This window comes from Cryptomeria japonica, chromosome 6 (genome assembly GCF_030272615.1).
Source record: "Cryptomeria japonica chromosome 6, Sugi_1.0, whole genome shotgun sequence".
Classification (NCBI taxonomy): domain Eukaryota; kingdom Viridiplantae; phylum Streptophyta; class Pinopsida; order Cupressales; family Cupressaceae; genus Cryptomeria; species Cryptomeria japonica.
In genome coordinates this window covers 138,619,765-138,646,495 of record NC_081410.1, presented here as the reverse complement: position 1 = coordinate 138,646,495, position 26,731 = coordinate 138,619,765, and positions in this window count along the sequence as shown.

The following is a 26,731-nucleotide window of genomic DNA, read 5'->3' as shown; positions in this document are numbered from 1 at the left end:
CCTTGGGAGAGTGGTGCTGGCCGCCCTGGTCCCTCTGTCAGACAACAAGTTTCTGACAGCTTTCAGGTTGCAAAACAGAAGTTTCAGGAGCAGTTTCAGGGGTAGAATCGGGACAGTGGCGCCCGTGGCCTCGTCCTGAACATTTTCACTCTGATTTTGACTTCGGGTACGCATTTGCATTCTTGTCTGGTCCTTGTGTTTACAGCTTTTCATTGTTTAAACTCAATTCTGCAATCTTGTTATTAGTTCATACTTGCACTTTGGGGTTAGGAATTGAACTTGCATCATTTTATCTTTCAATTACAACAAAGGAATAGAAACCCTAATAGGTAGCCTGTGGCTCTCTCTTCCACAAAAAGAAGTAGCCAATTGTGTGATACCTCTAGGCTCTTTCGTATTCCACAATGTGTGTCAAAAGGTAGGATTAGGGTATGTTAGCCTAGTCTCGCTTTTTCCCCTACACATTTTGGTGAACAACTTTGTGGCTACCTCTGATTCAAATAACTCTTCAACATCTTCCTCTAATACAAATAGCACTGAGACATATGGGGCATCACCATCCCTCTCTGATTTAGCATCCCTTCATGGTTGTGGTTTTCATATTCTAGCTAAGAGTGGCTATAGTGGAAATGGTAGTGGCACAAATGAACAGGGAATTAAAGTTCCTTTAGAACATAACATGCATGAATATTCATTTGGACTTGGATATAATCTTTCTAAGCCCACCAAAGCATCTAAAAGACCATCTCTCAATGTGAATGCTATATGTAGTAGTGATGATGATTTCATGTCAACTAAATCATCTTCTACTTCTATCAACTCTCATTCCCCTCATAAGGAAATATTGGCGATGAACAAATCTCTTTATGACTCCCCTCAAATTTCTAAATCCACTTATGAATCTTTATCTCCTATTCATCATAAAGTCCTTTCCTCTAGGGATAAGGCTCTAATAAATTACACTCATCCCTCTTCTAAGATTTCTTGTGACTTTTCTTCTTCAATTTTTATCATTTTATACATGTTTTTGATCTCACTTATAGTTGAGCATTTAGCATGTCATATTCAAATACCTCATTCAATCTATCATGTCTTTAAATAACATTAATGGCTATTATGTTGCTCATCATTATGTGACATTGGTAGCTCATTTACTGGGGGCTCATTGTCATTCATGATGGTACAATTTCAAGTGCAATCATATTTTTGAAGCAACATAATAGCCTAATTTTTCTATGTTATCTCTTGTTCCTATGGGGACAAGAGTGATTTCATACATCTCTTCTTTTTATGGTTAAAATTTCCCTTTGGGGTAATAGTGTGGAAATATTGATCATCTTTTCTTTAGAATCCTCTTTTCCTAGATATGGGAGAAGATGTGTATTCTCTTTCTTATCCTACCCACTTCTTGTGAGGAGCATTTTACATACACTAATGTCTTGCTTGCATGAACTCATGTGAGTATGTAGTACATTTTTCTTATGTCTAAATCTCTCCCTAGAAGATTGTGTAAGTCCTTCTCATTTTCCTTATCCTTGGGAGGCAATGATCTTTCCTTATTCTTATCTAAGGATCCGCTTTTTCCTATTTCATGGATGGTGTGAACTTTATTACTTGATGTTATTCCTTGTATGCATTTGTTGTTGTTTGTTCAAGGATTCTCTCTTACAAGAGGTGTAAGTCCTTGACTACAACCTCTTTTTCACTTGGTAAAATACATCCATAATGAATTCACTCTCCCAATTGGGTTAAAAAGAGCGTCATCCTTCATTAAGAATCACTTTCACCTCGCAAAAGAAGGAAGTATTGCATTCTTATTCTCTTCTTTGTCTTATTCTAGAAGATGTTATATTTGTCTAAGACAATTCCTCTCGGGGATAGGTGTCTTTTGTACAAAGATGTCTTCTCCTCTAAGGATCTCCTTTACACATACTACAAGATATCCCTTTTCAACTATCTTATCCTTGCTTAAAGAGTGCAAAACTCTCTTGCTTGGATCTATGACATTGTTTCATTTTTGGGGTATCTTCTTTTATGATGAAGGTAGGTATCCTTGTTCTACTTTGCTTATGACATAAACATTACACTTTTTGAGCAATGGGTCATTCTTAGAACTAGAGCACAGACTCTTAGAGTGAGATGTCTCCATTTTTCTTTTATGCAAGGTGATTATTCTCAGAACTAGAGCACAGACTCTTAGAGCGAGATGTCACGCTTTTGTACTATACATATATAGGTTGTAGCATAATCGGGCATAGAATCCTATGAGGTGCTTCTAACCTCACTTACACACACATGCACGAGGTTGAGTGGAGCTAACGGCATAAGGGTATACTTTCTCACTCTCCTCCCTTACATGGATCACCTAGACAGACTCTAGGGGCTAGTTTTCCATGTCCTTTTTCCAATGGATCACCTAGACAAGATCTAGGGGCGAGAAGTCCATGTTTTCTCTCTCACTATTTTTCTCATGGATCACCAATGTGTGTATTCATGCTTTTTTCCTTTCTTTTCTTCTCTTTGCATTTTGTTTCCATTTACATCCTTCATCTTGTGTTAGAGAACTCTCAAATCCTCACACTCTTTGTTGTGTTGGAATTGAGATTTAGTCCTCTTTCTTACCAAATGATTCTCCATTAGTTTTTGATCTCATATCAAATCTTTTTGTGAGCATTTGTCATCAATATTATTTAACAATTCGAAGTGGTAAACATGATACCCTATTTCAACTCACTAAAATTAGCAAGCCGAAACAGGGGGGGCATATAGCTACCCTCGAATTTTCATCACCTTCCTTAGTAAGCATTAGGTGATTTTGTGATCTAACATGTGGTTTTGTAGGTTGTGGTTCCTAACTGAGTACTGCAGATGCCACTGGGGGCTTCATCCGACAACTTATGGATATATCCTTTTTCAAATAATGTTTACTTTTCTGTACTTTAGCTTGCATATGCACGTAGTGTTCATATGACCGCTAAAGTGGGGGCTAAATGTAGCGTCGTAAATTGTATGCCTTTGCTAGGGTGGTACAATTTCACACCTAGTTTAGCACCCGCCTTGGCGCATTTTGCATTTTGCATTGCATTTCCCCTTTAGCACTTAATTAATTAAATTAATTAGGTCTAAGGTTCTATTTCATCATCTTCCACATCATAAAGTTGGGCCCTTTCATTAAAGTGTGCCATTTTCATTTTATTCCTCCAATACATCATTTAATCAAAAACCCTAATTAGGTCCTATTTTGAACTTGGGGGCTTGATTTCAGGGGTCAAAACATCTCGAAATCACCTATAACTTCAAGATTCTCTCTAAAATCATCATATCTGACGGCCCTAAAAATTTGGTGAAAAGTTGTCGGGACCATGGCGCCCAGAGTGCACACAGTCCCGGACATTTTTCCCGAAATTTTAGGAGCACAATCCAATCATAAAATAAACCTTAACCCCAAGAAATTGGTGGGAGATTCAATCTCTAGGTTAGCCAAAAGTTGAAATTACGACCTAGGGTTTCATATATAAGAGCTCTCTTTCTTCATTTGAAAGGATCAAAATTTTGGTTTCAAGACCTTCTATGCAACGAAAGAGAAGATCTTTGAAGACTTCAACAACACTCAACATCCATCCATCAAGCATTCATCAATTTCATTCATCCATTTAGGGCTTTGAAGGCATTGAAGAGCAATAGGGGATCACTGACTGAAGATTGGCTTGTACCCCTCCCTTGGGGTTGGGTATGATTTCATGTTGTTTTCATGTCTTTGCATAAGCCTCATTATATCATTTGTATTCATGCTTTAGATCACTTGGCATCTTGATTTGGAGCATTTACATTATCATTTACAAGCAATTAGGGTTTACTTTCTAGGTTGCTCTAGTTTGCTTACTTGCATTTTAGGATCTTGCACACATACAAGGTTTGCACACACACTACTTTTACAATACAACTTGGCTATTCGTGGAGGTGGAAATCACCAAAGCAGGGGTTTGACTAAGGCAAAACCCTATATAGCCGCCCACCATACCTTTTCAGATATAAGTGCAGATTTTGGGATTCAGACGACGCTGCAAGTTGCAGATCCGACGGAAGTAGACTGAGACAGAACTTCAGACCAAGTTTCAGAGAAAAAGACCAAGACAGGGGCATGGGGCGCCCTGGTCCCTCTGTCAGACAACAAGTTTCTGATAGCTTTCAGGTTGCAAAACAGCAGTTTCAGGAGCAGTTTCAGGGGCAGAATCAGGACAGTGGTGCCCGCGCCCTCGTCCCAAACATTTTCACTTAGATTTTGACTCCGGGTACATATCTGCATTCTTGTCTAGTCCTTGTGTTTACAGCTTTTCATTGTTTAAACTCAATTATGCAATCTTGTTATTAGTTCATACTTGCACTTTGGGGTTAGGAATTGAACTTGCATCATTTTATCTTTCAATTACAACAAAGGAATAGAAACCCTAATAGGTAGCCCGTAGCTCTCTCTTCCACAAAAAGAAGTAGCCAATTGTGTGATACCTCTAGGCTCTTTCGTATTCCACAATGTGTGTCAAAAGGTAGGATTAGGGTATGTTAGCCTAGTCTCGCTTTTTCCCCTACACAGTCAGACGCCCCATCTTGTATCTTTTCATCATCAGGGACTTTCCTCCATGGCGAGGCTTTTTCTTGTTGCGATTCATTAAAATTATTTGTCACATCTTATCATCCATCAGGCTAGACTGCAATTAGCATGTTGTTGATGTTCTAAGTATCGATTTCCATTCCAAAATTCTAGCATCATATCATCGAGGGCAACTTCGTCCGATCAACGAACATCTGCTTCCCTATCATGATATTTTCTCCTCTTCACCTTTTGTATATTTCCTACTTTAGCTTTGCATTTCTTAACAAAGACATGCTTGCTAAAGTGGGGGCAAAATGTAGAGTCAAAAATATCACCCTCGTCACCTTCAATGAAAATTACGACATGTGGTGCCTCCCCCACACTACTTGGAAGATAGGTCCACCAACTTGTCCTTTTGTCCACCGAAGAAGTCCATGTCAGCTTCCATGAAGATGTTACCAATTCTGCCAGCCTGATAGATTTGCGGATGCAGGCGCGATGTGGAGAGGTTTGCATGGCGTGCTACCATCCATCCAACCTACTAGCCTGTAGGTGGTCACTAGGACGTTACGACCCATGCTAGGAAGGAATCATAATGCCTCCCTACACGGCCACCGATATTCAGGTTCATCCCTTAGCCTATATCCTTGGTTTTGGGACATTTCCAAAGGAAATTTTTTGCAGATTGAAGACTTCTCTTGGAGATTGAAGCTCTTGGAGACACCACCACCATTGTTGCAGCATCGTCAAGCTACCAAGTTTACCAAGCATGCCAACACTTTCCAAGTACTAGGGGAGTGATCTAACTCTATCTTGCATTTACAATATCTTGTTTATTTCTAATTACCAAATAGCATAGCATTGTCTTTGTATTTTCCTTTACATTCTTCTTTATCATCTTCCTTTCTCATGGCTTTTTGGGTTGTCCAAGGAGGTGGAAACACCAAAACGGGGGTCTAACTTAACCAGACTCCAAAACGCAACCCCCAACATTTTCTCTGTTGCATGTGTGTAGGTGCAGCTTTGTGAAGAGAAGATTCTCTTGTGGGAGGCTTCACATCATGGACCGGTTGTGAGATTTCTTTATTCTTCACTACTTTCCTTATTCTGTTTTGTAATCCTTACTTTTCATAGTTTTCAGTATCATTTTGTTGTTTCATAAGTTTCATCAGCACGTCTAGGACTTTCTGTTCGGACTCTATACTATGTCTATATAGGATGACAGCACGTCGTGCTGGAGTCCTAGATTTGTGCGCCCGTCCTATGGGTAGAGACTCTGTAGGGCCATCCAGAGGTGCCTTTCAGGTATCTGACGCTCCTCACATGATTCTATTATCCCTTGGCTCAGCGTTGTGCCTGTTCAAAGAGGTAATTGGAAAGATAATTTTTTCTTGGGGATTCATCATCCTTGAGGTGATAAATTCCGTCCATTACAACCTTGATCCCGTGTCGAAATGGGTATGTGGGAAGTCTAGGGACAAATTTGTCCCTAGTACTCAAGCGTTCAGGGATGGGTCTAGGATTTGGGTTAAAGGCAAGTAGATAGCTTTTCAAAGTCCCTTGGTCTCTAAAACAAAGGGTATATAATTACTAATTGGAAGACTAAAAATACTTCAGCGCATACTCAGAAGGAATCTCGTATGAATTCGCTTGACTTTCCAAGGCTTTAGGTCGAATTCTGAGGTAGAACTCAAGCTTATATTACTTTATTTTATTTACTCCTAAGGACGGCGACCTCGGTGCACCCCTAGTAGAGGAGTGTAGTTCTTAGAGAGTGACTCAGGACCTAGATGGTCCCGATGAGTCAAAGTCTCTGGCTAGAGCACCTCCTATCCCGAATTGGATAGATGCCTACCTTGTTTGGGTAGATTCCTATCCTAAATTAGATAGATGAAACATTTTGTCCCATATGGGTAGATTCCTATCCCGATTGGATGGATGCCTATCCTATTTGGATGGATGTACCTGAGTATGTGATTGAATCAAACACAATTAAGAACAAATAAATAAAAATAAAAAATTAGTCAACATTTTTGGTTTAAGTAGAGTGGGTTATTACAATTAATCAAACATAGTCTTATCAAACTCTTGGATTTCCAATCCATTAAATACCAATCTTCTTGGGTTGTACTTATTTTTATACTAAATATTAGAGCCTGTAGATCTTTATCTATGAGCATATCTTCCATCTTTAGTTTCCATAACTCAAAATTCTTGCCATTAAACTTTTCCACTTCAATCCTACTAGATGTTCATGCCATAGTTTTCTTTCAATAAAGTTACAAAATCTTGCTTTGCAAAAATCCCATTCAAAATAACATTAGCCCATAAAACCCTTCAACCCATTAAATGAAACAATGTTGGCTAGGCCCCAATACCAACTAAAAGGAGGTTGGGTAAGTGGAAATAGCTACCTACGCCAATCTAACATAGGAAAGTGTTGCAAACAATTCTTTAGACCCGTGTTCAATTATAAAAGTATAACTATGCACATAAAATTTTATATTTAAACAATTAAAATATTGAAACCATAACACAATGATTTACATTAGAAAACCCTTTTTGGAAAAAATCCACACTCCAAAAAACCTAGCCCATACTATATTATTTAGTAAAACAGTGTTACAATATAATTAATATAACTTATGCTCTTTAAGAGTCTTCCAGTAATTAAAATAATTTCAACAGCATAATGGTAGCACAAAATTCATCAAATTGTCATACAAAAAAGAATAATACAACAAGTATGAAATGCTTTACTAGCTAGGTGCGCAAAAAAGCATCATCAATGTCCTCTAAAAAAAGAAACTAAAGAAGCTCAAATTTCATAATCTCAAGCTTCAAATTTCTTACCGAAACAAAGCATATATTATCCTTAGGTGACCATCTTTGAGAAAAGCATTTTCATCCATAACTTGGGTCCCAAGGAAAGAGAAAAAAAAAACTATTTCTTCTTTTCCCATTTTATAATAGAATCTACAAATCAAAACTCTCTCTCAATATAGAAGATTGTTAAATCAATTTTTTTCATCGACATAACATATTTTGATTTCAACCTCCTAAAATATATGACCTCCAAGGGTGGGCACCAATTTCCAAAAAAATAGGGATCATGTCATATTAAATCACCTACCATGTAGGATGCCAACTAAATAATAGGACCCACAAGGTAAATGACATCTTAGGAAATTCACCACATTAGAATAAATAAATATTCATCAAAAAAATTAATTGATGTTATGGTTCAAAGGCTGAGACATCTTAATCTCAACAATGTGTTGGTTCAATGCATAAAATATTTCACTTTCTACTTTGAAATTATATTTATGAATATACTCAAATTTATTATAAAATAACTATAGCTAGCCCATAGAGATAGATAATCCAACATTAATATCAAAGCATATTTAATGCATTACCTACTTGCAATAAAATATAGCTAGAATTTCTTAATAATTATCTAGTGTCTTCAATCTCTTGTCCTAATTGTTATATCAAATTATCAAAAGGTTTTATCAAAGGAGACTAGACCCTTTCTAAAATTTCTAGCCCATAGAGATCATTCAAAGATAATCCAACATTAATATCAAAGCATCTTTAATGCATTACCTACTTGCAATAAAATATAGCTAGAATTTCTTAATAATTATCTAGTGTCTTCAATCTCTTGTCCTAATTGTTCAATCAAATTATCAAAAGGTTTTATCAAAGGAGACCAGATCCTTTTCTATAATTTTTTTTTATTTTTTATTTTTTTATTTTTTTTCTAATTAGGTAAATTAAATCACACACATTAGGGAAAATTGAATGGCATATATTAAATCCATACATGAAAGTTCAGACCTATAGATGTGTAGATCACTTTTGTAGTCATAAAACTAACACAAAATAAAAATTGGTTGTTATAGATTTTAATGCATTTGTTTTTCGTTCTAATGAATCACTTTTAAAAATCTATTGCAAAGCATTTACATTAAATCCCTAACTAAATAATTCTATTTTATTTTTCTAGTTTTCTAACATTTATTTCAATATATTTTTTAGTCAATTATATATTACTTTTAATCTTATAATAATTACATAATTATTATTTGATTATTTTACCTTATTTATTTTTTAGACTACAAGAATTGGGTAGTCTCTCGTATAAACTACAATGCATCGGGTAAACTTTTTAATGTGATCAATGATGCTAGTGTGACACGTCCTTCAGTAATACGTGTGATAGCGGAAGACTGGACCTCATGACCTCATGCCTACTATGTGAAGCTCTCACCATTTGAGTCCAACCTCAAACCCATTTTACCTTAAAAAACTAAATAAAGATATATCATAATTTATTTTCTTACACAACTATATACATTTATTTAACAACCATCAAATATAATAATAAATTTCTTATTTTCAAAAGTGTTATTATTCAAGAGAAGAATAGACCTTAAAATTTTATTTTTTTTAAAAGATTCTTAGTAGAAACAAGTTTACACTTGATCTATACCTACAATCATAATTAAAACAAATAAATAAAAATTATGACCCATTTGAATTAATTTAATTATAAATTCAATTTGAACTGAGTTTGAATCCATCTATATTGTAGTCTCAAATCAATCAATTTCAAATCTATCCATAATTCAATTGAAAAGTTAAAAACAAAATAAGATCCATATAAATTTGACACCTCATATTCAAATTTTTAATATAAATATAAACCATCAAATCAACCAAAGTTGAAATCTAAAGTCCTCATTTTGTTAATTAATATGGTGACTACTTGAGTTGATGAATACAATATGTTGTAGTGTTGCCCAAATTAGTAACATTGTGTTTGCTTACCACCAACTTAAATCAACCTTTTAATTAAATTATTAATAAGAAAACTATTATTTATTTTCTCTTGTGTGTCCGTGTGAACAATCTAGAAATCACCTCTAAATAAAAAATTAATTTGTGTTTGCTTTTATGATCCTCTAGATTTTCTATTATATTTAATGTAATGAGATTATCTTGTTTCTATGTGAGAAAGATTGGTGAAAAAAATTCCATTATTGGGACTTGTCATTTTCACTCCATTTGTTTATATTATCTAATTATTTTAATTAGGCAAAAAAGCATTACACATTTGAGTATTTGTCTTGTATCTATTTTTTTATAGAAATATTCTTCTTTTCTAATATAAAAATGAAAATTGAATGAGTGGATTTCAGTCTGTAAAAGATATAACAAGCTTAATCTTGGTCCTTGAAAAGAAGCATATAAATAAATAAATATTAAAAGATTAAGTGGAATTGGTAAAGGTCAAATTAGGTGATTGATGCATCTGTTCTCAATACCTAATTGATCTCCAATGGAATTCCACTGAGATATTCTTCATTCCCTCAGGTAAAATCATTAGGTTGGAAGTTTCATGATAAGTGATTTGCTTTAATTTTTTTAATTATTTATGTCATTTTCTGTGTTATATTTGGGCATGATTTGATTTTTGTTATAGTAATTGATAATTTTAATTTTGAATATAATATTCTAATAGATAAAATATTTATCTTAGAATATGTTTAATTAATTGTATTTATGATATCATTTTTTAAATTAGATACAAATATCATCTCATTTTCAATTTTAATTTTTTTCTTTCTATTTATTAAGGTCAAGAATGTTTGGATATGATCATTATTTATTGGCATGTATGTCAAAAGTTTAAATTTCTTGTCTAGGTTTGTGTATTTAAAGACATCATGCTACAAAAAAATCATATATTCATAAATAGTCAAGAAAATAATAAAATACCATGTAAGAGCATCTCCTATCATAAGAATCATTCATCAATAAGAATTGAACATCAACAATCAAGAATATGACATTAATTGTCACTTATACAATGTCATCTATCAATCACATCTTGCATTAGACACATTTATCATATCATTAGCTATATTACCACCTCTTATGTATTTTTAATACTTATTAATCAATCTAATAATTTGACTTAGAGTTAAGAAATTTTCATACTTCAAAACTCTCGAATAAGGCTCCTAATGATGCTCTTTAGTAATACATTATTTCCTATCATATATCACTCGAGAAAACATCTTTTGTGGGTGCTAAAGACTAGTTTATCTCTAAAGACACCCATTGTCATACTCAAGCCATATTTTAATAGACTTGGTAGTATGAAAGACTATTGGATGTGTGATTTCATCATGTAATGATCATTGACACTGTAAAATTATACTATATTAAAATAGTGGTTGAATTATGAACCGGTGGTAATTTGATATATTAACATTATGGACAACTCATAATTGATCATTTGGAATAGAGGTAGGAAGAGAATCAACAAGAGGGATCTCATCATGCTAGTCATCAAGATAGAGAGGTAGAGCAGGAGCGAGTGAGGGTACGTTCATGTTGGTCTTGGAGGAGATATGATGCAATACTTGATCAGGATTTGGTTGTAGCAGGTTATATGAGAGACCTTTTGAGGGCTTGTCCTCCTACTTTTGATGGTTTTGGCAGTGGTTTAGAGGCGAAGACTTGGTTGCTTGATATGGCTGGGTGTTTTTCCATGCATACGCATAGTAGTAACACCAAGACTAGGTGTGCAATTATGCATCTTCGAGAATTTACTTCCACTTGGTAGCGTACGGAGGAGTAGAAGCTCTATTTGGATATTGTGATAGTATCGTTGGATTTATTCGTAGAGCATTTTCGTTCTCATTTTTTGTCGGATCTTTGGAGATAGCATAGGGTCGATGAGTTCCACAACTTGAGGCAGCAGGACATGATAGTAGAGCATCATGAGAAGAATTTCTTTGAGCTTAGACAATATTCTGGATTAGCAGATGATGATGTGATGCTTGTGCAACATTTTGTCAGGGGTCTCGGCGACCGCATCAGTGGTGATGTTTAGGTCCATGAACCCAAGTCTATGGAGGTAGTTGTGAAGAAGGTGCAACTGATTGAGGAGAAGTTGTTGTCAGGAAATTCTTCGGCTGTGCATAATGTTAGTGCTCCAGTATCAGGATCAGATGTGAGGTTCTCAGTCGTAGGCATTGGGACTGTTGGCATTCTACACTCTTATGAGAATAGTTGATGTTGTCATTGATGGAAACCATCTGGCATGCATCTGGTAAGCCACCAACAATTACCGACACTGGCAATAGACATCTACATACACCAGTAGGCACTTCACCGACAACTGCAACAATGCATACCGGCACCCCAGCCAAAATGGAATAAACTTTTTTTTATTGTATTTCAATGTAATTATCTTTTGTAAAGATGACATGGTACATTCCAATAGACTCATATATCTATGAGATCTTATAGATCATTTAGTATGTATAGAGGTATGAAAATTTTGTATAAGGTGATATAGTTGACAACGAAGGTTTTGGTAATAGAATGAGCTTAAACTGGTACTGAACCTGACATAGTTGATGCTAATTTGAAGCAGTACATTGTATTGGATTTCATAATCCACTTTTGTAGTCAGTGTGACTCTTATTGAGCAGTGAGCTCTAGGCAGTTGGCCTTCCTGGATGTGCATGCCCCTCATAGTAAGTAAAATTTATTCATTGGCCAGTGAGTGAATATTGTGGGTCACAAATCCCACCGAGGTTTTTCCCACACCGGGTTTCCTTGTTAAATATCTTGTGTTATGGTGTGTTCTCTATGTCATCTCTGTTATTCTTATTTGCTGCATTAATTCTTATTTACCGGTACACCATTTTGGGATGCAAAGTTCTTAATAAGTTTAAATATTTTGCAAACCCGTTAGATACTGATTCACCCCCCCTCTCTCAGTATCTTTGGGACTGTCATTAATCCTAACAATTGGTATCAGAGCCTGGTCCTCTATTGTCAAAATCCTAACAACTTGAGGAAGATTCTAACACTGGTACAGATGGAGAACTTAAGAAAACAATTGGAAGGAGCTCTTATAGACTATGATGCAAAGAACTTGAAGAATATCAAACTTGAAGATGATCTGAGGACTGCACAGGAATTCATTCGAGGACTTCAGGAGAATCTTACTATAGCTCAAAATAAAATAAAAGAACTTCATGAGAAGATGCAGAAAGATGATGATGAAAAGGAAACTCTTCGAGAACTTGCAAACAAGTTGAGACAAGAAAACTATACTATGAAGAATGAAATGCAAGATATGACTATGAGGTTTTGTAAAGACATTGAAGACAGGAAGAAGAATGATGAAGACTTGAATAGGAGACTTAATGATGCTAGAAATGAAAATCTAAGACTTAGTCATGAAAATGATATGCTGAAGACAGATCTGATTCACATGCAACATGATAAAACTAAGCTTGTGAGACAAAAAGGAATTCTGGAAAATGAGTTGGCTACTGCAAATCAACACAAAGAGAAATTCAAGAAAAGTTCAGAGGAACTTGATGATATGTTGAAAAGTCACAAACCAAATGGAGATACTAATGGACTTGGATTTGAAGTTGGAAAATGTTCTGGTATTGCAAACAATCATGATCACAGTAAACCGGTAAGACAACCTAGTGCTTATAAATTTAATGGGAAATGCTTTAACTGTAACAAATATGGTCATAAAGAAAATCAATGTAGATTTGGAAACAATCAGAACATTAATGCACCCACCGGTCAATGTTCCAAATGCAACAAAGTTGGTCATAATTCAGAAAAATGCTGAATGAATGTGAAATGTTATGTTTGTGGAAGATTTGGGCACTTATCTAATCAATGCAGAACACAAATCGACATAGGATATGGAAAAGCTATATAGAAGAATAATGCAACTTGTTATGCTTGTAACAAGATTGGACATATTGCAAAATTATGTAGAAGTAAGACTTCACCGACAAATAATAAAGGATCCAGTTTGAAAGGCAAAGAAAAGGTAGATGAGATAAAGCAAGAATTTTCAAAACAATGGATTAGGAAGACAGATCAGAATGTTGATGAGACTATTTCTTCACCGGTAGAATAGAGTAACCCTCCACCGGTAAGAGATTATTCATCCAACAAAGAAGTAACCCTATGGGGGTATTGCAGCAAATTGAATATCATGCAAATTACCCTCGGTTGATGGTGAGAAGATAGATTTCTTCTTTACCGACAGATGTGTTAAGTTTTCACTTAACCGATGAGCATTTAATGTGGTTGGTAAGAGAAAAGTCATTATAAATCATTGGATTTCCCTCATTTTTTATTCACTGAGCATTCAAATTAGTAGAGAGTGCAAAAATGAGCTAAGATATTCAAGGCGAAGGTGTGAAGCGATTTCTTTCAAGCATTCAGATATTTTTAGATAGCTAAAGGTATTTTTCAATGGCTTCTTCTTTTGATCTCGAGTTTATTGCGAACCCCACTATTGTGGAAAACATAAAACATCCTAGGCCCGTGTTTAAAATAATTCCTGAAGTAGCTAAGCAAGATGATTCCATTGGGGCATTTTTGAAAATTCCAAAAGGTGTAGCATTTGCTGAAGACCCTAGGATATATATATACATTGCAACATTGAAGAATTAGGTTCTAAGGAATTGCTGAAAATGTTTAGAGTGGTAATTTGTAATGAAAATGGCACTGTTAAACCTTAACACAAGATTGTGGAGACTTTAGGTTTTGTTAAAATATTGAATATCCTTGAATTTTCAGAAGAAGTAGTGAGAATTGTCCTAAGTAGAGAACATGGAGAATTTCTATGGTTGGATTCTGTCTAAAATTTACCCGACAAGCAATTAGGGCAGTAACTAGTTTACCCTCAACCAACAACAGACCAGACAAAACAAATAAAGTTCCTAACAACAAATTAATGACCTTAACTAGAGAAACATCAGACAGTAGATCACTAAGAGTGAATGATATCAAAGACATCAATGTGAGATTCATAAGTATAGTATTAGGTTACAAGACTACACATGCAAATAGGCTTAATTTAGTTTCTAGTCTTTTCATTCATAGTGCTTATGAAATGGTTAACATCAATGCAATTATAGATGTGTGTGAATGGTTGAAAGATGAACTCATTGATAATTTGAAAAATATTAAAGGAGATAAGAAAGGGACATTTCGCTTTGGTAATCTTTTAGTATGCTTAATGTTGTATTTCACCAAGGAAATCCCCGATATAGGACCAAAAGACTTTGGATATGACATACTGGTAGGAAAACAATTACAAGAATCTTTTACCAACATGGGAACTGCAAAAGACAACAACATAACTAAGTACTTTAAAGCTTTTCAAGCTAAAACAAAAACCAGAGAAAGACTACCGCAGATTGTAGTGGACAAATATGACAAAGAAATCTGTTTTGTCATTAAGAAGGATGAGACATGGATGGAAGCTATAATTCCTAGGACTATATGGGTGACTCAAATGGGTTATGAGGTAGATCTCAACATTATTGAGACTTATGCAAAAGCTTTGTTAGATGCACCAAGAGAACCAACAAAACAAGTTTTTGGTAGTGCTAAAACTATTGAAAGTGGTGTAAAAACAATGAAGCAAAGAAAGAAAAGAGAAAAGTACATTAGGGATTCTTCAAAGAAAGTACAGGAAATCAAAGAAAATGTTATGAACTTTACTAGGATAACGGCTAGTGAGCTGGAAGGACTGTAACCGGAGGCACACATTTCACTGGTTGGCACATCTTCTGATAATGAGATACCAATAGAATTCAAAAGAGTTGAGAGGAAGAGAAAACCTTCACCGGTACCCTCTCCTTCACCCAAAAGAACAAGGACCTTGAGGAAGAAACAATGGGCAATAAGGGAACCGACTAAGAAACTAACTCCCAAAAAGAAATAGAAACTGGTCATACCCTCATTAGATAATTTGTTAAATGAAATAACTGATGATGGTAATTTGGCTAATGTGAGTAAATTGTATAGCACATTCAAAGATTTAGATAAGGAAAGCATTGAGAACAGTATAATTTTACATCTAGATATATGCAAAAAGGTTTTAATTGAAGTAATGGATGATTTACCAAATGAACTGTATAGAAGATTAGATGCAAAAATGATTGCAGTGATGGAATTGGATAAGAAACTAAAATTTGAAAAAATTCTAGTTGTACATCTGGTAAACTCAAAAGAGGAAATTGATAATTTGATTTGTGAGGCTAACGATTCTATTTTTTCTAGTGGTCACCAACAAGTAAGTTTGATGGCAGGTAGAGTAAATGAGATCGCAGAGGAGACTGTTGATAAATGGGATATATTTTTTGTGGAAAAAGAAAAACAAGAGGAATTGAACCGACCAAAGAAGACATTCAAAGTATATGAGAAGGATAAGGATAAGGGCAAAGGAAAGATTGGTGGAATTAAAAATATCAAGATTACTGACACTGAAGGTGTCACACATGATGACACTAATCATGAATCCGAAATACATTTTACCATGAATGTGGATACTCAGGAAGTGAATATTGTTGTGGATAAGGACACTACAAAGGTTAAGGATGACAATGTTGACTATGGCAACATGGCAAAGAAACCAGTAGAGATTGTTGAGGTTGAGATCCCAACCCAGATAGAGAAATCATTGCAAACAGAACAGCCATTGGATACTAGGAAGAATACTGAAGGTATAGATGCTGACACAGAGCCACCTGAGACAGAGATACTGACAACTAAGAAACCTACAGAGGGAAAGGTACATATTGAGGTAGAGAAACCGGTAATCACTGAGGCACCCAAACCATCAGACAAACCTTTACAGGTTGAAATGCAAACTCGGACTGATCCACCGAAGGTAAACACAAGCAAAATGGTTACAAATGTTGGAAGCGCAGAGGTAATAAAAGTAATTGGTCAAACATCCATCACTTCATCAAGTGAATTCAGACCTACTATTGTAACAGAGGTACTCCTAGATTCAATCAAGAAGATAACAGACTGTAATGCATTGGCCTACAAGGAAATTGATGACACCATACCAATTCTTAAATTGATTGCACCAAAATGTAACATAGATCATGTTAAGGATTCTTAAAGGTAAATTGGACACATTGTCCAAATTTATTGTTGACAATGTAATAATGGTTGATAAGGTGAATGAGGACACCTTCAAAGAAAAAGTTAGAAAGGAGAAGGATAAATTCTTTAAGGACACAATAAAGAAGTGTACAGAACACATGAATACACTATTACCGACACTAAACTCTACAATTTTGGAATACAAGGAGCTTTACAGGGAAACATGCAAACCCCATCTTTTGACTGAGGACATAGAAAAGGAGATCAGCAGAGTACAGAAAGAAATAGATGACATAGCTGATAACATAATTGGCTCATCTGACCACATATCAATTATTGAGCAGGAAATAGCAGGTTTTGAGGAGAAATTGGAGAAATTTGAGAAAGAGAAGGCAAGGATTAAGTCTAATGCCAGAGAACTTAAATATAAACTTGGTCCTAAGTTGGACAATCTTATCTCTCTGAGAAATGAAATCTCTAAGGAATTACTTCAAGGAGAGCGATCACCAAAAGAGAACATGCATCCTCTCACTAGCACGATCCAACAGACTGAGGCAACCTTGACCAACAACAAAAGATTCATGCAGAGTCTAAATTTGGTTTTGGAAGACATATTTCAGATTGTAACCAATCGGTTACAAACCTTGAGGTGAAATTTTTGCACTCATTTGACTATTTTTGACAACCTTTGTCATTGATGTCAAAGGGAGAGTAGTGGAGAGAGAAAAATACTTATTTTGAGGAGATCATTTTCTCAAGGGGAGCAAATCTTTTTGTTAACTTTTTGGACTTCAGTTTTGGAACAGTTTTTGGATTTTTCTCATGAGTGTTGCCATCAATGCCAAAGGGGCAGATTGTTGGAATTCTACACTCTTATGAGAATAGTTGATGTTGGCATTGATGGCAACCATTTGGAAACCTTCTGGCATTCATCTGGTAAGCCACTGACAGTTACCGGCACCAGAAATAGACATCTACATACACCGGCAATGACAATAATGCATACCGGCACCCCAGCCGACAGGGAATAAACTTTTGTTTATTGTATTTCAATGTAATTATCTTTTGTAAAGCCAACATGGTACATTGTAATAGACTCATATATCTATGAGATCTTATAGGTCATTGTAGCGTCCTAAAATTGCGACACTTGCAATTTCGACTGCATTTCGGTCTTCACGATGGCGACGCAACACGCAACCTGAATGGAGACCCTGAAACTTGCTCACGACACTGAAAACTGCATTTTTCAAGCACCTTGGCCTGAACCTCCTTGCACCCTGCTGTCCCGGGAGGTGGGACCAGAGCGCCCAACGCCCTGGTCCTTCAAGACCAGGGCGCCCAGCGCCCTGGTCCCCAGGACCATGGCAACCAGCGCCCTGGTCCCTGGGTCCTATTTTGGGCCCGGTCTCCTAAGGGGTCTCGGGTCTTTTTGTTTGCAATTTGGAAATTAACTTTCCTGGTCGACCTAAGGTTGGGAAAATCAGTCTATCAGCCCTAAATGACAAGTATATAAACTACATTTTTCTCTCTCATTGGGATATAACACATACATGATGAAAAAGGCGTGGAAACTATACTCAAGCATTCAAGTATTCAAGCATTCCTTCTAAGTCTCCATTCAAGGCTAAGTGTTGCATTCAAGACAAGGATTCAACCATTGAAGAGGAGATCACATACAACATACTACTACAACATACAACATACAACATCTAAACCTTCGCACATAAGGATACAAACATCCTTAGAACAAGGTATTAGTACTTGTTTTACATACATTTACATTTACAGCACTTGCTCATTTCTTGGTTAATTCCAAAACCGGGGTTTGACCTAAAGGCAAACCCCTAATCCCTAACCCCCCAATCATCTTCGCTTTTCTGTGTGTAGGTTGCAGGTACGCGGCTGAAATTGAAGATCTGGAATCCTTGTGCAGAGACGAACAGATCCCCCTTCGTTTTGCGGATTTTTCGGAGGACCGTGGTGCCGGGCGCCATCGTCCCGACAACTTTTGCTCAAATTTGCAGGACAGCGCCGTATCGACATTTTACTACTAATTCCAGGTCCGCAGCTTCATACTGTATTCCTATCTCAGTTTATAAGCGAATCTTTATCACTTTCTATGCATGCTTAGCTTAATTCTCCTATCAACATTCTTTACGAAACAGGGTAGCCTTGCTGTCTTAACCCTTGAAACACATTTAGCATCCAATCTTGCATTGCGTGGGATTGGATCTTGTGGGTTTCAACCCCTCTTTTGAATGTAAAGTCTCTCCCCTAAGTGAAAACCATCGAATCCTAGCGAACCTCCCTTCTCTCTCCTCGGAGTTGGAAGAGGGGAGAACAACTAGGGTTCGATCGCGATTTTCCGCTTTACAGTCATTTAGTATGTATGGAGGTATGAAAATTTTGTATAAGGTGATATAGTTTACAGCAAAGGTTTTGGTAATGGAATGAGCTTAAACCGATACTGAACCTGGCATAGTTGATGCTAATTTGAAGCAGTACATTGTATTGGATTTCATAATCCGCTTTTGTAGTTAGTGTGGCTCTTATTGAGTAGTGAGCTCTAGGCAGTTGGCCTTCGTGCATGTGCAGGCCCCTCATTGTAAGTAATATTTATTCATTGGCCAGTGAGTGAATATTGTGGGTCACAAATCCCATCGAGGTTTTTCCCACACCGGGTTTCCTCGTTAAATATATTGTGTTATGGTGTGTTCTCTATGTTGTCTCTGTTATTCTTATTTTCTGCATTAATTCTTATTTACAGGTACTCTGTTTTGGGATGCAAAGTTCTTAATAAGTTTAAATATTCTGCAAACCGGTTAGATATTGATTCACCCCCCCCCCCCTCTCAGTATCTTTGGGACTGTCATTAATCCTAACAGGGATATGCTAAGAGGGATCCTCCATCATCCAGAGGTGATTATTTTCAGCAGAGGGAGAACTCTCAAGATCAGAATTCTTCCTGCAGGCACAGATCACGTGGTGACAAAGAGCATAGAAGGTAGCATGCTATTCATTTTCAGGCTTCACAGGCAGCACAAAGTTCTCAGCAGAACTCTAGTGGAGGCAGTTTTCAATATCCTAGTGCACCTTCAGTCATTTGTAGTTTCACTAGAGGGAGTTGTTTCACTTGTGGTTAGTAGGGACATTATGCATTATGTTTCTCACAATAGTCGACACAGGTATTTGTTCAGCGACCAACAGCTTCAGATCCCATAGTTAGCGATGTAGGTAGGTCTCATCATGTTTATACGACAATGGATCGCCATCATAGCATAGTAGGAGAGTCTTCAGGTCATGGTTCAAAAGCTTTCTTTGGTGATCGTGCACATCCTATGGTGTCAGGTTTTGATCCTTTGGGATCATGACATGGTGCAGGGGAGGGTCCAATGCGACCCGAGTGATAATTCATCGGTGTTTTCAGTTGATGCGGCATTTTGAGACAATTATTTTTATACTTGTTTCAAGCTTCCAGGAGTAAGCTTGGGAAAAGGGGGGAGAATGTAGTGTCTCTCCTTGACTCATCTTTCCTTTTTGTGCATTGATAGATCATATTGGTATAGCTTAGACTATTTTTGTGGTGTTTTAACTAGATGTTTATGTATTTATCTATGTTTTATATGCTTCTCTATGGTATTAGACATATTATATTGTTCTTGACATTATGATTTCATGTGGATGATGATATTTCTAGACTGTTGAGAGGATGGATTACTCTATGATGATCGATGTGTGCTTATTTATATGTGTGTGTCATGTTGCTTTATGTTATTTGATGATATCTTATGATGTATTAACCCTATCTCATGATTATGATTCTATGCAATGCATTGATGTTATATTGTGAGACTGTTTGTGTGAGTAGAGACAATTTCATATCATTCATTGTGAGCATAATATACCATCACAACTCTCTATCACTTTTCTGTTTACTTCGTGTTTTATATGTTATTGTACATATCGTTGTATATGTGTTGGTAGTGATAGGTTTGCAGGTACTAGACATCGACTCCACCTGGCTTCACAGGTCTGAGTGTGTTTTATCTCAATGGTAAGTTGAAGTTGATCGGAATTGACATGATAACCCACCCTATACTCTAGGTTTAAGTTTATTACCATTCTCAGTTTAGAGTCTTGGTGCGAGTCATTGTTCAGTGTGTAGTGATTTCTTGGATTATTCTTTGGTGGTTTGCTTTGTGTAGAAGGGTAATTATTAAATTGGTTAATTATCAATTAATTAATTGATTAAATTGATATATATAATTTAATAATGTTAAATTAAATTAATAGATTAATATACTTTATAATAATAAATTAAATAAATAGTTGGTATATACATTTAAATAGTAATGTGTTATTATTATTATGGATTCCTTGGTTTTATATTTAAATTAATGACTTGATATCATCTTGGGTTATCAAGGGTTATTTATTGATTATTATTTGTTAATTATTTGTGGTATTTATCTATACCCCTTGATTATTTATTATTGGGCTTTTATAATCATTTGTGCCCATGATTTTATTGGTTGTTTATATCGTTATTATCTTGTTACTCTTTTGGGTTAATTAGTAGATTCTTTCTACCTACCATATTATTCTATTGGGTAAGTTAATTAAATAATTTTTTATTATTCTTACCTTGGTTTATGTGAAAGGTTGGTAAGAAATATTACTTTGCATAATTTTGATTGGCCGACGTTTTTCTATGTTTTGGCTTTGATTTTTCATTTATTGGGTTGCCTGTGCATTTTGTTGGGATACCTTCTGGATTTCTTCTACAAGTTTGGATTTTTGGTTGAGGATTTGGATATTGGAGATTGCTTGGCTTTCTTGGATTTTTTGGTTGCACCTCTACATATTTATTTTTCCATAACTTCTATTATCTAGGTTGGGGAAAATCTTCTTCCTGTGTATTTTATTTTCAGAAAGATTGTATTCTCCATGTATGTTGAGAAAGATTATTTTCGAGAGCCTTGGGTAGAGAAATATATTTATTTGTAAAGTTTAAGATTTGATTTATATTGTATAAATTTTAATCTATAGTTTAACTATAGTATTTGGGAATTTATACTTTATGTGTTTTTGGTTTGCCATGAATGTTCGGAACTGTGAATGCTTTGAGCTTTGATTCTCTTGATGTGGATCTTGTTTGGGTTTGAAAGATCGAATTTGTTTGAGAGGTTTGAAGTTATTTAAGATGACTGGGAGTTTTCATTTTTTTTATCTGTGAGGTTTTATAGCCAAACATTGCCAGGAGTTATCATCCCAAGATTGATTTTGTTCTCTTATTCTTATTTGAGCTTGGAATTTTATATCCCTTAGTTTCTTATTGGATTTGTGTCTCTTTTGTTGCATTTTGGGGACTTAATATTATTTATATGATTTTATTTCATAAATCGTAACTTTACCTTTCCGTTCTTAGTTTTTGACCGTTTGTGTCATATGCACTAAAACACTAGTCATATGCGCTAGAGATTGTATCATATGCGCCAAAGATTATGTCATATGCGCTAGAGTGTATCTTAGATGCACTAGTATGTATGTCATATGTGCTAATTAAATAAGCAAATGTGCTAATCTATTAAGTATATGCATTATATTGTCAGGTATATGCACCGATCTGTAAATCAAATTCATTATTCTGCTGATCAGATTCACTAAAGTGTTTGTTGAGTCAGTTTGCCAGTTTGGAGAATTTTTGAGATTTCTATAATTGTTTTCCATTCTCCTGAGGCTATTTTATGAGGCCTGAGATGTGCTAGGTTTGATCTATGGTATTTTTTATATTTCTTTTGATCATTTGACTTGTATATGTGTTTGTCTTGTAGTCGGGCTTATTTGTTGTATTCCTATATGATGATTTCCATGTTGTTGGATTGTTATGATTCCTTGGTGTGCCAGGTCTTGTATTGTTGTGAGCCCTGGGTTATGTTGTAGTATTTTATGTTATGGATTTCCTTGTTGTTACCCTAAGGTATAGGTGCATGCAATGGGAAGAGTGGGCTTTTAAGTGAGAGATTGGGATCACATGGAGTAGACAGACAGGTTCACCCGAGGTCTAGATTTACGAGTATCTCACTAGGTGTTTTCCTTTGTAATCAAGTGATAATTTAATTAATAATTCTTGGGGTTTGGGTAGAGTATTTCATCCTAATAAGATAACAAAAGGTTAGGCCCCTTTGCCTTGCCTAGTAGTGGTAGACCGGGATAGGACTAGGAAGGCCTTAGTAACCCAGGAAGCTAATCTCCTTCACTCCATAATGGTTGAGATGGCTCTGCATGTACATCTAGGATAATCGGGACTCATGCCCAAGTACCCACATGTTGCATGTGATGACACTCTATTTTCCTACATGTAGGTCCTAGTGCCTTGAGTCTTGATTTGATGAGTTGCCCTTGGAGATTTCGTATTGGATGTTTTATGATGCTTGCATCCTTGTTGGGTTGGTCTTTCCTCTGGTCATTAGGTGTCATCCTAGATCTAGAGTGTGAGTGGGATCTTGTGTCATCTCCTAGTATGGGGGGTGGTTCCTTTGGTTCCACATGGTTGGATGGTTTGATGCCTTCTTCCATTGGGATGTTCTTCATTGGATGCTCTTGCATGGACGTGGATATCTTAGTTTTGGAATTCTAGTTAATGGTATAATAAGGTTGACATATTTGTTGTTACTGGCAAATTGGTCTAGGTTATGGACCAGTATGCGTTGTCTATTCCAAATCAGCACAACACATTATGGAGATGATTTATTGATTGGATATTATTGCAAATGTATTGAGCCGACATGATGCATTGCATTAAGACTTGTTTGTAATTGATTTAATTGTAATATTCTTAGTGAGCCAACCTACACATTTGGTCTTAGGTTTTGTATATATGTAAGATCTCAATTGATGAGATATTGGATATGGTATGTAAGGTTATGGCATGGTATTGTATCATGATATGTGCAAATATTGAAGATCATATGAGAAGACCATAGAGAAGGTTCAAGGAAGGTTTGAAGGTGACTATCAGAGCTTAACCGGTACTGAATCCAGCATTGGAGATGCTATTTTGAGCAATACATTATTATAGGATTTAACCATCCTACTATAGTCATTGCGACTCCCATTTGAGTAGTGTGCTCTAGGCGGTTGGCCTCTCTGCATGTGTAGACCCCATTTGTATACACATACTATCTGTAGTAGTATCAACTGATTGTGGGTAAGGTTTCTCACTTTGGTTTTTCCCCTTACAGGGTTTCCATGTTAAAATCTCTATGTTATGTGTTGTGGATGTTGTTTCTCTTTCTGTTTCATGCATTAAGTTTCACCGAGATTGATATTAATTGTTAATTTGTTAACCTGCATTAAGTATCAAGTTTGATTAAGTTGTATTTGGGTTGAAATTCATTGACAACTGATTCACCCCCCCAGTTGCCTTTGGGCTCCTAGCAATTGGTATCAGAGCCAAGTCCTCTTTTTGCAGAAGCCTAACAACTTGAGGAGATCCTATGGCAACAAACATTTTCAGGAAGGCCAGTCTGAAACTTGATGGAACTAACTATGGTATATGGAAGATTAGAATGGAGACACATCTTAATTGCATTGGAAGAGACATATGGGAAGTTACAAAGAATGGCTATGTTGGTCCTACACCGAATCAACCTAGTCCACCAACATTGGGTAAAGATCAAGAAAATGATTGCAAAGCAGGAGAAGCACTTTTGAGCGCATTATCAGATTAGCAAATCATGAGATTATCAGAACGATCAACTGCTAAAGCTATTTCAGATAAATTGAAGACATTGAATAAAGGAGATATCACCGTCAAAATTGCAAAACTGGAATGTTTCCGGGTCAGGTATGAAAACTTGAAAATGGAAGAAGATGAAAGAATTTATGCTTTTATGGAAAGAGTTAATGAAATTATTTTAGGAATACTATTTTTGTGGAGGATCCTTAAGTGAAGATGAAATTATTTCTAAAGTTTTAAGAGCATTGCCACCAACATACAAAATGAAAGTAACCGCTATTAATGAGTTGAGAACAATTCCTAATACATCAGTATCTGGGGATACCTTTGTTGGAAAACTTTCAGCATTTGAGCTTGAGGAATTTGGTCCTCTTGCTACAATTAAGACAGATTTGGCCTTCAAAGCATCATCATCTATAGCATCATCATCATCATCTGAAAAATCTGATTGGAAAGCACTGTATGCAAAAAAACTTGAAGATATCATAAGGGAAAATGAATAATTGGAATAACTTGAAGCACTATTTGCAAGGAAAATGCCTAAAGGTCTAGTTGGAAGTAAGTATGAAGGTAAAGCATGGTTTAAATGTTTTAATTGCAATAAAGTTGGTCATATGGCATCTAGATGTCCTGAAAGACATGCAAGATTGAGAGAGGAAGCTAAAAGAACATATAAGCCTAACCCTAAATATTAGAGATATAGATTTAAGAAGAATAGAGATAAATCATGTTACTATGTTGATGAAGGAGTTACTGATGATTCTGATGAAGAACTGATAGACAATGGATGGGCTTTTGTTGCAATAAAAGAAGATCAACCGACACCTACTATTCAACCAGTAGAGCAGGCCCTGGGAGCTAAAATTGAAGAAAAGGATGAATGGATCATAGATTATGGATGTTCACATCATATGACTGGTGATAAAAGTAAAATCTTATATTTTTCAAGAATATAGTGGAGGTCTAGCAATATTTGGGGATGATAAAGCTTGTTTAATCAAAGGAAAAGGCACTATATCTTTGGATGGTAAGCACAATACTGACAATGTTTATTATGTTGAAGGTTTGAAGCATAATATTTTGAGTGTTGGTCAATTAGTTGAAAAGGAATTTTAGTTACAGTTCAAGAATGGTAAATGTAAAATCATGAACAGAATTGGAATCGAGATTGCAATCGGTAATCAGACTAAAGGTAATATCTTTCATTTGAACAACAATGATAAGACATGCTTGATTGCAAATATTGATGAAAGTTGGTTATGGCATAAGAGACTTTGTCATGTAAATTTTGATTGCATTGTAAAGATCAGTTAACTAAGGCAGTAAGGGATTTACCTAAGATTGTGAAACCTCGTAATCCAGTATGTAAGGAATGTAAAATGGGAAAGAAAGTTAGAACAACCTTTAAGAGTATTTCTGAGAAATCCAATAATGTTCTTGATTTAATTCATACTGACTTGTGTGGTCTGGCAAGAACAAGAAGTCTACAGGGAGATAGATACTTTATGCTAATTATTGATGATTATTCTAGAATGTGTTGGGTTACTTTTCTCAGAGAGAAAACATAAGCTTTTGGAAAATTCAAAATATTCAAGGCAATGGTAGAGAATGAAACCGGTAAGACCCCTTATGAACTATGGTTTGGTAATACTCCCACTCTTAAGTACTTCAGAATATTTGGAAGTAAATGTTATATTAAGAGAGATGACTATATTGGTAAATTTGATCCTAGAAGTGATGAAGGAATATTTCTTGGTTATTCATCTAAGAGAAAAAGATATAGATGTTTTAATAAAATATGGAAGAAAATCATTGAGAGTGCTAATGTGAAGATAGATGAACACTTTAGAGAAAATTCAAGTTCTGTAGATTCTGAACCGACACTTGAGATGATCATAAATGAACCTATACAGAGTGCACCGGTACAAAGTGTGGATCCAATCACACTGGCATCATCAGAGAATTTCACAGTGGCTGAAGAACAACAACATGTGAATAAACCTAGGTATGTAAGACTGAATCACTCAGAAAATCAGATAATTGGGAACAAGTATCAAGGTGTTATGACAAGAGGAAGATTGGCAAATGAAGAGGTATGCCTAATTTCTCAAATTGAACCGGCATTTGTTATTGAATCTTGTCAAGATGAAAATTGGATTAAAGCAATGGGAGATGAACTAGAACAAATTGAAAAGAACAATACATGGACATTAGTTCCCCCACCTAAAGACAAAAAAGTAATTGGAACTAAATGGGTATTCAGAAATAAACTCAATGAAGATGCAAGGTAATCAGGAACAAAGCAAGATTAGTGTGTAAAGGATATTCACAGAAAGAGGGAATTGAATATAATGAAACCTTTGCACTAGTAGCTAGAATTGATGTAGTTAGATTAATATTTCTTGCATTTGCAACTCATAAGA